Source organism: Centropristis striata, chromosome 11 (assembly GCF_030273125.1).
Source record: "Centropristis striata isolate RG_2023a ecotype Rhode Island chromosome 11, C.striata_1.0, whole genome shotgun sequence".
NCBI lineage: Eukaryota > Metazoa > Chordata > Actinopteri > Perciformes > Serranidae > Centropristis > Centropristis striata.
This window is the reverse complement of record NC_081527.1, coordinates 1,349,511-1,361,769: the sequence shown is the minus strand read 5'-3', so window position 1 is coordinate 1,361,769 and position 12,259 is coordinate 1,349,511. Positions and strand designations below refer to the sequence as shown.

The window sequence follows — 12,259 nt, the reverse complement described above, 5'->3', positions numbered from 1 at the left end:
ATGCAAAACAAATACAAAGAGATGCAAAACAAATACAAAGAGATGCAAAACGACCACAAAGAGATGCAAAACAAATACAAAGAGATGCAAAACGACTACAAAGAGATGCAAAACGACTACAAAGAGATACAAAACAAATACAAAGAGATGCAAAACGACTACAAAGAGATGCCAAACAACTACAAAGAGATGCAAAACGACTACAAAGAGATGCAAAACAAATACAAAGAGATGCAAAACGACTACAAAGAGATGCAAAACAACTACAAATAGAATAAAAACAACTACAAAAAGACTGAAAACATATACAGAGAGACTCAAAACAGCTATCACTGCAAAAAATACAGTACAAATGTAAACAACTTTACAGAACAACTTGTAAATGTTACTCGTATTAAATGCACAATAAGCAAAATCTGCATGTGAATTTTGCATGAATAATTAGTATAAAAGCAGCATCATCCTGTTAAATTAGCAGTAAAGGACGCTATAATCTACAACTTTAAAGTGTATTTTTTTTAAATTACTACAGTTTTAGGATGTAAAATTTACAAGATGTTCTGTAAAGATGTTAATGAGGACTGAGACTCCGTTTACATGGTGACGGTCTGAACAGAAGACGAAAGTGGCGTTTCTTCTTCACTTTTTATTCTGTGTTTGGACGAGCGTTTTCAGGAGGAAATCTGCTGCATACGGTGAGGCTACAGTGTGTGTAAAGTGTGTTTGGTTATTTAGCATCTTTTTTTGTGAGTTTGTGTCTCGTTGTGGTCAATTTGTGTCTTTTTGTGGTCAATTTTTGTCTTTTTTTGTCAGTTTGTGTCTCGTTGTGGTCAATTTGTGTCTTTTTTTGGTCATTTTTGTGTCTTTTTTTGGCCATTACTACTCCTTCCACAAAGTTCCACCGATTTAAATCCACTTTGGAGCTAAATTTGATTTGACTGGATTGGGTATCATACCAGGCGGCATCACTTAACCCTCTGGAGTCCAGAAAGCTCCGGAGCACTTTGACTTCTTCATGACGTCACGACGTAAAAACATCGACAGCATGTTTCCTGCTGTCAGCTGAACTCAAGTTTCCATGTTCAATTTAATGCATCAACCCTTTTTCAGCAAAGGTTAAAATCAACACAATCAAGTGGAACATGATTTTATTTTTTTGCAGAGATTTTTCAAATTTTGCAATCTTGTGTTTCAACATATTTAATGCAATCTTTTGTGTTTCCTGTTTTTTGTGCGTTTTTTTGGATTTCTTTCATTTTTTGTGGGTTTTTTTGTTGGTTTTTCATTAGTTTTTAATACTTTTTAATGTTTTTTATGTGTTTTTTTTTTTTTTACACATTTTTGGTGTGCTTTTTATGTGTGTTTTTATGTGTGTTTATTGTGTTTCAAAATGTTGATCCGATAATCAGGTAATTTTGTGTGTGTTTTTTGGTATATTTTGTGTTTCAAAATGTCGATCTGATAATCAGGTGAGGTTGTGCTGTAAAAGATGATACCAGCATGACATTATTTGTGATCATTATTTAAGTTGTATATACAGGCAGAATGAAAAAGAGTCAAAAACCAAACAAATAGCCCCAAACTCCAAAGGGTTAATAAATCTTGTCAAGGTAAATTATCTGTCCATGCAGCAAGATAATTTCCCTCAGATTCAGTGTTTTTATCTTGTTTTTAACACACCTTTTTTGCAGTGTGTGTGTGGAGTTTGTGTGTGTGTGCACACAGAGCAGAGACAGAGAGCGAGATGTTTTGGCTGGTTTCCTACAGTAATTAGTTCAACCCAGCTATTTGTTCTTCCTACCTCTATTAGAAGGGAAAATGTTTCTTCTGGGAGTAAGCAAGTTTTTACAGAGGGCAAAACAGTGCAAAGGAAGTAGAAAGATTTGTGAGGGTTGCCAGACTCGGTCAAAGGAGTGTAAAATAGGGCTGCATAATAAGTCGGTGAGCTCATGGATAATGTATCAGGCAACAGTTTCATAAAGTGTAAACTGTGTTATATGTCAAACGGGGATGATTAGTTTCCTGCAGGTGCAGTTTCTTCTGATATGTCTAAATATGGCACTTGAATAATGAATGGGTAATATATGTTTGTGATGTTTTTAAACGAGGGCTTGGTTTTTTACTGACTGAATGTTTTTTCTTTTTCTTCTTTTTGCCAGTATTTTAACCTTCACATGGTCTGATTCAGCTGCTTCAGTGTCCGCTGTCTGTCCTTCAGCACCACCATTACACTTTTAGTTTCTTGTTGCCAGCATTTTGTGTTTTACAAGCATCCTGACACATTCATAATCTGCCTATGAATATGTCAACATATGAAATATAAAATCCCTCCGTTTGCTTCCTGATTTTCCTCAAAAGAGAGAACGGAGGTGTGAATTACATGTGTACTGTAGCATTAAACCCATTCAGCTGTTTCTTAGAAACAAATGGGTCAGTGCAGCGTTTCTACCATGCAGGCGCCAGAATGTATTTCATTATTTCTGAGCTGTTTTGATCTTTATGCCTTTTGCTAATCTTCTCTCGTCTTCTGAGCAATTAATTTATGAATTTAAATCCACTTTGGAGCTAAATTTGATTTGAGATCTCCCAGGTCTCGTCCAAAGCCGTCTGGGTTTTTTGGGGGCATTTTTTCATCTTTTTTGGTCATTTAGCGTCTCTTTTTTTGGTTATTTTGTATTTCTTTGTAAATTTTGTGTCTTTTCTGTCATTTTGTGTCTTTTTTGGTTATTTTGTGGGTTTTTTTTTTTTTTGGGGGGGGCAATTTGTCTTTTATTGTCATTTTGAGGTCAATTTGGGTTTTTTTGGGCCATTTTGCACCTTTTTGTGTCTTTTTGTGGTCAATTTGTGTCTTCTTTTGGACATTTTGTGGTCAATTTTTGTCTTTCGTCATTTTGTGTCTTTTTTTGTCATTTTGTATTTTTCGGTTATTTTGTGTCTTTGTTTGGTTATTTAGCATCTTTTTTGTCAGTTTGTGTCTCATTGTGGTCAATTTGTGTCTTTTTGTGGTAAATTTCTGTCTTTTTTTGGTCAATTTCTGTCTTTTTTTGGTCAATTTCTGTCTTTTTTTGGTCATTTGGTCACCACAGCTGGTTCAGTGTCCGCTGTCTGTCCTTCAGCAGCACCATTCCACATTTAGCTTCTTGTTGCCAGCATTTTGTGTTTTACAAGCATCCTGACACATTAGTACGGAGGGACGTTGAAAGAAAAAAACAATCAAAGTTATAAAAAAAAAATTATACTTTTGCATTTTGAAAAATTTCATTTGGCCACATGATCATTTTGATCATTTTGTGTCTTTTTTTGGTCATTTTGTGTCTTTTTTGATAATTTTGTGTCTTTTTTTGGTCATTTTGTGTGTTTTTTTGGTCATTTTGTGTCATTTTTAGTCATTTTGTGTCATTTTTAGTCATTTTGTGTCTTTTTTTAGTCATATTGTGTCTTTTAGTGTCTTTTTTGGTCTTTTTTTGTCATTTTGTGTCTTTTTTTAGTCATGTTGTGTCATTTTGTGTCTTTTTTTGGTCTTTTTGTGTCTTTTTTGTCATTTTGTGTCCTTTTTTACTCATGTTATGTCTTTTTGTGGTCATTTTGTCTTTTTATGTGGTATTTTTGGTCATTTTGTGTCTTTTTATGTTGTTTTTTTTTGGTCATTTCGTGTCTTTTTTTGGTCATTTCGTGTCTTTTTTTGGTCATTTGTCTTTTTTTGGTGATGATTTCACCAAAAGCCGAAAGCGTGCGTTGTTCTGTCATAAGTCATACATCTGCTGGTTGTTTTCATTCTTTGATTTAATTTTTTGAGGCAAATGTGTATGATCTGCGCATGTTCTGTTACGCATGAGCTGTCCGTGGTGCTGAAACAACACTTGTGAGAATTTATAGAGCTCTGTTGGGAGAGCAGTGTTTTGCTTTCATTTCCTTTGTGATGCATACAGTTGCAAAGTAAAATAGTCACTGTTTTTCCAGTTTGTCTATATTTGTCATTTTTATAGTTCTACATTTTTACGAGTCCTTTTTCTTGGAAAAGATGGCCCATCCACTTTTCAACTGGCCCACCCGAAATATTATTAAGGGGCTCCGTACATTTGCAGCTCATTTATGATCTGTTTGGGAACATATATTTGGTGCTTACATATCTTTATGTTGTATCCATATTTCTTGAACAGTGTATGTTGGTACAGGGATTCTCAAACCTTACCATGCCAAGGATTAGGGCTGCGCGATATATCGATATGAAAAATATATCAATATATTTTTAAATGTGATATGGAATTAGACCATATTGCACATATGGATATAGTTTCCTTTAACCCCTTCACTCTATCTCTCACTGTCAATAAAGCCTTGAAAATGGTCAAAAAATATCTTAAATATATCTTATATCTAAAAAAGTCTCCTTCAATACAGCATGATGTTCATTTTGGTCCAATTCAGAGTAAAATAGACAATAAAAAAGGGCACAAATTGTACAAATATGCAGATTCAAATCACTCAAATGGACTCTAATCTTTTTAAAAGCTGCTCTTTAACCCTCTTGGCTTTTCCACAAGTTTCCATGTCCAATTTAATGCATCAACTCTTTTCCGCAATAAAGGGTTTTTCAGCAAAAGTAAAAACTATCTTGACAAAGTGAAATATGATTTTGCTGAAGTTTTTGCAGAGGTTTTTCAAATTTTGCAGTTTGCTTTCAGCATTTTAATGCAATCTTTTGTGTTTTATGTTTATTGTGTGATTTTTGTGTGCTTTTTTGTTATTGTATTTTTTGTGTTTTCATGTGTGTTTTTTTGTTATTGTATTTTTTGTGTTTTCATGTGTGTTTTTTTGTATTTTTTTATGTGTTTTTTGTATTTTTTTTGTGTGATTTTGGTGTGTTTCTTGTATTTTTTTGTTGTGTTTTTTGTATTTTTTATGTGTGATTTTGGTGTGTTTTTTGTATTTTTTTTGTGTGGTTTTGGTGTGTTTCTTGTATTTTTTTGTTGTGTTTTTTGTATTTTTTATGGTGTGTTTTTGGTGGTTTTTTTTATTTTTGGGTGTGTTTTTTGTGTTTTTTGGTGTATTTCTTGGTCTGTTTTTTGTGTGTTTTCTTGTATTTTTTGGGTGTGGTTTTGGTGTTTTTTTTTATTTTTGGGTGTGTTTTTGGTGTTTTTTGGTGTATTTTTTGTATTTTTTATGTGTTTTCTTGTATTTTTTTGTATGTTTTTAGGTGTTTATGTGTTTTCTTGTACTTTGTTGTGTTTTTCGTAGTCTTTTTTGAAATTTTTGTGTTTTTTTTGTAATTTTTGTGTGTTTTAATGTGTATTTTTTGTGTTCAAAATATCGACCAAGTAAGTCAAAGTGAATGTCATATAGGTTGTGCTGAAAAAAATGATACCAACATGGCATGGTAAACAATATACAGGCAGAATGAAAAATAGTCAAAAACCAACAAATTAGCCAAAAACTCCAAAGGATTAAATTGATTAGTTGTTATCTTGAAACAGTGTGTTGGACATCATAGCTGTCATAATTAAATAAATGTTAATAACAGGCCCACCCTCCGCTGGTGATGGAAGAAGTCTTAGCTGGTGCATTTGGCTGCTTCATCTGCTGCATTTAGAGCCAAATCCTGAATCTCCTTGTCTCTCCACCGTCTTGAGAATTGGGTTCGTCAAGAGGCTAATTACAATCCCATTTCTCCAGCGATCGCACACAAAAAACAACAGAGCAGGGAGAGTCTCCAGGTGCCTCATTTCCTGTCCTCGCACTCTGGGTTTTTGCATTTTTCAAGTTGTAGCACGACAAATACTTTGTAGTTTTTTGGGAGCTCAAGTGCATCTCAAACCTTGCAGCAGTTGCCAGTTATTGGAGGCTGAGGGAGACGAAGAGGAGCAGCATGTTGCCAGTTATTGGAGGCTGAGGGAGACGAAGAGGAGCAGCAGAGAAAGAGAGTTTCTCCTCTTCCTCTCAGCCCTCAGGTACCCACAATCCCATCTCCCCTCCCCCACACACACACTGTGGTAATATCACATCACTCTGGGCGAGGGAGCCTCATTATATATGTGTCAATAAATTATCAATGGGCTTAACAAATTAGCCCCTGCTACAATTTACCGTAGATCATTTCTGCTCATTCTACCTGGTAACAAAGCACAATGTCAGCAAATGATTTTAACTCAATGAGTTATTTTTCAATTGCATGCTTTAACCCATTTAGGCTTAAAAAAGTCCCATGATGCATTGCGACACTCCCACATGTATTCTTATTTTGTGTCTTTTTTGATCATTTTGTGTCTTTTTTTGGTCATTTTGTGTCTTTTTTTTGTCATTTTGTGTCATTTTTAGTCATTTTATGTCTTTTTGTGTCTTTTTTTAGTCATGTTGTGTCTTTTAGTGTCTTTTTTGTCATTTTGTGTCTTTTTTGTCATTTTGTGTCTTTTTTTTGTCATGTTGTGTCTTTTTGTGTCTTTTTTTGGTCATTTTGTGTCTTTTTTTAGTCATTTTATGTCATTTTTGTGTCTTTTTTTTAGTCATGTTGTGTCTTTTAGTGTCTTTTTTGGTCTTTTTGTGTCTTTTTTTAGTCATTTTGTGTCTTTTTTAGTCATTTTATGTCTTTTTAGTCATGGTGTGTCTTTTAGCGTCTTTTTTGGTCTTTTTGTGTCTTTTTTGTCATTTTGTGTCCTTTTTTAGTCTTTTTATGTCTTTTTGTGGTCATTTTGTCTTTTTATGTGGTATTTTTGGTCATTTTGTGTCTTTTTATGTTGGGTTTTTTTGGTCATTTTGTGTCTTTTTTTGGTGATGATTTCAAAGTTTATATATCAGCAACAAATCTATTTTCTTTTACAGTATTTTACAGGCAAAACATCGTTTATTTTGAATGGAAAAACCTTTTATTGATACGGTGAAGAATGGAATAAAATGGCATCTTAAACGTGAAATCAACAATGCCAATATCTTTTTAACATATTTTTTATTACAGTAAATTTCTGGCAACCACGGCTGCCATTTTTTTACTGTAAAAACAACAGCATTTTTTTTTTAAACAGTGTACAATTGACAGATCATTTTTTACTCATTGTACCTGGTAACAAAGCACAAGGTGCGATTCTAATAAGAAGTTGCAAAGACGTTTCAGATGGCTGCATCTACTGTAATGTGCACTGTAGATATCTTTAAAGAACACAAAACATGTTTAATTGGCCTGTCAGATCAAAGCCTTCTAACAAATGCTTCTTACAAGAAAGCAGGATTAGCAACTGTATATTTGCACAACAGTCAGTGGTTTTAGGGTTGAAAATCAAATTAGCGCTGCACAGAGAGCCTGCTGAGTAAGTCCAACGTTTCATCCTTCTTCTTCATTTATCCTGATGAAAGTCTTTCTCTTTTAATATCTAAATCCCCCCTTAATAAAAGGAACAGTGGGTGTCGTATATTTTTTTGGCAAATAACAAAAAGTAAGAATTAAGCTTACAAGGCTGGAAGCTTAGTTGGTGTTATAGTGGCAGAGTCATGTGAGGACTCAAGGATTGCATGAAAAGGAAGCGAACAGCATGAAATATATTCATATATGTGGGAGAAAAGCTGGAAGATCCATCAGTAAATGTTGTAAAACTATATTTTATCATTTACGGAATACGGGGTCATTATAACGTCAGTCTGCAATATTTACAGTACAAGGAGGTTTTCCACTGAATGTCAAATAAGTTTTCAATATCTCAATGTTTCAAAACTATAAGCTTGTTATTGGGCGCGATGTGGAGGTGGTACAGTTTCTTGTTACCACAGCAACAAAAGTCAGCGGAGATATTCGAATCAAATATAATTCAAACAAACCCAAAAGCACACAAAAGGTCAAACAAGCTGTCTAAACAGAATATTACTCTATTATTATTTACCCAAAATGGAGAGGAAGCATCACTGAAGGATCCCAAATATCGATTTTTTTTTTCCCTTAATAATTTAAGCAGAAGCTTGAGTCAGGGAACATTGTTTGCATTTAATATACAAAACATACAAGACAAGTCAGACTTGACAACGCCTCCAGTGATTTCAGCTCAAAACATCCATCTGTTTATTCCAGCTTCTATTGGTCTGTATATGACTGCAGGATTATGGCCAAAATGATAATCAGGATTGTTTTGATCTATATTGTAATCACGATTATTAATCACATTATTCATCATGTTATGGAAAACATCTGTATTTTTATTACACTACTTTTAAACAAACAACAGAAACAGTTTTTAGTGTCTGGTGCTTGTTGTAAACAAACAGAGATCGCTAAGTGAACACCTCCTGCAGCAGCAGCACATACACACTGTACTGCTACAGAGCTAACTGTTAGCCTGTTAGCACATACACACTGTACTGCTACGGAGCTAACTGTTAGCCTGTTAGCACATACACACTGTACTGCTACAGAGCTAACTGTTAGCCTGTTAGCGCATACACACTGTACTGCTACAGAGCTAACTGTTAGCCTGTTAGCACATACACACTGTACTGCTACAGAGCTAACTGTTAGCCTGTTAGCACATACACACTGTACTACTACAGAGCTAACTGTTAGCCTGTTAGCACACACACACTGTACTGCTACAAAGCTAGCTGTTAGTCTGTTAGCACATACACACTGTACTGCTACAGAGCTAACTGTTAGCCTGTTAGCACATACACACTGTACTACTACAGAGCTAACTGTTAGCCTGTTAGCACAGACACACTGTACTGCTAGAGAGCTAACTGTTAGCCTGTTAGCACATACACACTGTACTGCTACAGAGATAACTGTTAGCCTGTTAGCACATACACACTGTACTGCTACAGAGCTAACTGTTGGCCTGTTAGCACATACACACTGTACTTCTACAGAGCTAACTGTTAGCCTGTTAGCACATACACACTGTACTTCTACAGAGCTAACTGTTAGCCTATTAGCACACACACACTGTACTGCTACAGAGCTAGCTGTTAGCCTGTTAGCACATACACACTGTACTGCTACAGAGCTAACTGTTAGCCTGTTAGCACATACACAGTATTGCTACAGAGCTAACTCTTAGTCTGTTAACACATACATACTGTACTGCTAGAGAGCTAACTGTTAGCCTGTTAGCAATTTGCAGACTGGACGCTAAGGGGTAAACATTCCCTCCGGCTCTGCAGCTGGGAGAGACTGCTGCAGGAGGACTGTGCCGCTTGAACTCCTTCTTACTCTTCTTAACGAGCATTCGAACCCCGCGGCTCATTAAGAAGAGCCTCCGCCCCCCCGAAGCACATCTTCAAATATAAAACGGCGTGTTACATTAATAATCGTTATGACACCAGGGGTCGGCAACCTTTACTGACTAAAGAGCCATTTTTGGCCAGAAAAACTGGCAAAAATGTCGGAAGGGAGCCACAAACCTTATTGTGGGCCTCACAATGAAGATAAAACAGCCTACTAAGTCTAAATTAGTTTACCAATATTACTAATAGGTCATAATGAGCATTTATTAATATGATTTTAAAGAAAATACTTGACGAACAGATAGTATCGAATCACAGCCTTGTGCGGGATTTAATTGGCAGATAGTAAAAACATATGAAACATTGCATCCAATGTTCAGAACAACTCTGAGAGACAACTCCCAGTTTCTCTCTTTTTACTTTGCAGGTTGGTGTAACCTACAGGTTGGCGTCACTCGGCCGTCAAAAACCAGGCAAAACTCTTCAACAAGTCTGAAAACAGCCAGGCGATCCCAAAGCACGTCTTTCGGTCGATGACTCAGATCAGCCCGCAGCTGAACAGTCCCCCATAAAAGAACGTCTGCGGCTCAGATCACCTCGCCAGCCCCCAGTCAGAACTCTCTGCAGTTCACCGGGACCTCTGGCCGCCGACTTTTTAAGTGAGACCCTAATCAGACCCGAAAATCGAAAGCCTATAAAAACACCTCTTTACAGACCCATTCCGTTATCTGATTGCTCCTTTGACTCGGAGTCGAAAACGTAGAGACGCAGAGTCTCTACGTCCACACCGTGATCTGTCGGCGCACTGTTTCTCCTTGTTCTAAGACAGCAATCCAAACCACTAATTTCTGTAATTAGAATTTATCTCCCAAATTTGTTGTTCTATTGTTTTGGTTCACATTAAGAATATTATTGGTGGTTATTTTTGTATGTACACACAAAAATCACAAAAGACTGGTTCGAACCTCTGTCGTCTTTAAATACTATGGGCTCTGGTTCCAATATGTCAGAGGGAAGGTGCCCCACAGCAATAACACGACAGAGAGCTCTTTTTATATAAAGAGAGAAAAGATCTTCTACCTGATTTTTCGGCGCCAGGAGCTCTCGGCCGTGCCGACCGGGCGGCCCCCCCCCCCCCCCCCCCCTCCAGACTACTGGAAAAGCTCCTGGCTAGCTCGCCACTATGTTGTAGAAAATCTTTAAAGAAAACACTTGACGAACAGATAGTATCGAATCACAGCCTTGTGCGGGATTTAATTGGCAGATAGTAAAAACATATGTTTTTAAAAAAAGTTTCTCTCTTTTTACTTTGCAGGTTGGTGTGTCACTGGCTGTGTCCCAAAGTCAAGGAAGGATGCTCAAACGGCTGGATTTGAAGGACACTACGTCATCGACATCCGCCGAAGGACCGAGGATGCTCCAGAGGACAGAGTCCTTCTTTTGCCCAAATTCCGAGGATGCATGTGTGTATCCTCCGTGCGCTCCGACTACCCATAAAGCATTGCGCACACCGGTCTACCGGGAGATTTAAAAATGGCGAGCGTAGAAACAGCGACGCCGGCGGCGCAATATGCATTTAAATATGTAGATATTTTCAGTTTACACTGAATGTTATCACATAACTTACAAAACATGTGTTCAAAGTCAAGCAAAAACATATGAATAAGCATATGCCAGAATATTAAGCTTAAAGATAATAAACGTCATCTTGATACATTGCTGGTTAAGTTAATTAATGCCGTCTCAGTCGCTAAAGTTATTGTTTATTAATTTATATGTGTCCGATGATGATGTACTATGTGCAACTGTGCCATTCAGAAAGTTATACATTTCTTTATTGTGTTTACAGGGACCGAAAGTCTGCTATTATCCGTTATTGTTATTTATAAAAAACTGTTATTGTACTGTACTGTAATATAAAAAATAAAAAATCACAGAACATATTTCCATGATGAATTATGCGCCGCTGCATTCATGGCACTAAGTAGCGGCCGAATTCAGCCAGGATCAGTTAAATATTCAGGTTTAATCCACTTTATGGTTTTTACTTGATAAATCGTGAAGATTCAACCTTAAAGCATCTTCTTCCATTTTCACAAATATAATAATAATTATATAATATGTGTCAGAGTGCTGATGCCAGAGACACATTCATGTCGTGAACTGATTTTGAAATTGCGGCGCTGAATTTATTTATTTATTTTTTATTAAACTGATGAGAACAGATACTACACTTGATCTTAGCCAAAGGGCCGAGAGCGGCGCTGAAGTTAAGCAGGACGTCCAATTACGCAATGACGCACAGCTGCACACTCTGAAGGCTGTCCCATTTGTGCATTACACCAGTCAAAGGAAGGACTCTTGCCTTGCCTTCGGAGGACCCGACTCTGAAGGAAGGATCCTACCAAGGAAGGATCCTTGACAATTGTTTCTGTGTTACTAAGGGTCAACGTCCTGTAATTTCCTGTTATGAGGAACACTTGATATAAGAGCACACTTGGGATTTCCCAAATCCGAGCTGTTCATATCTCAATCAAGCAGAAGTTTCCTGTAAAGAGACTGACTGTTGGTCAGATTTCTGTGTGATTATCAAAACATGTTTGATGCATATTTAAACTGCTATATGTCAGATATTTTAATACATCTTCAAATTAATTCTACGACAAATGCAGCGAGGACTCGAGTGCAAATGAGAGGCTGGACACCAAAGAAATATTTTAGGAGATTTAGAATCGAAAGCGAAACACAAAACAAGAGGTGAAGTTGGCAACATTTAGCAGTGAAGGCACCAGGCCGGAGACTTTTCAAAGGTATGATGTACATTTTAGCTGTGAAACATTTCTAATTTATAAATGCTGTGTATAAGCTACACATTTTAACCACTGTAGAATGCAAATTGCTTTGGGCCTATAGCAAAGATGAATGACCCCTGTCCCACACACACTGTGTACTCAGGCTTAAGCCTCAGCATTGCAGACACCACAGTTACACGAGGTTGTTTCTGACAACTGATTTCCCTGGTGGTATGGAGGCTTAAAAGCTTCAAATTGAATATATCTAC

General features: G+C 36.7%; 1 non-coding gene across 1 annotated transcript; it reads right to left on the bottom strand.

The window, feature by feature from the left end:
• Nucleotides 1-11,272: 11,272 nt before the first annotated feature.
• On the bottom strand, nucleotides 11,273-11,464 carry LOC131981166 (U2 spliceosomal RNA). The gene has a single exon (XR_009395291.1). It is a non-coding gene; the product is annotated as a U2 spliceosomal RNA (small nuclear RNA).
• Nucleotides 11,465-12,259: the final 795 nt, after the last annotated feature.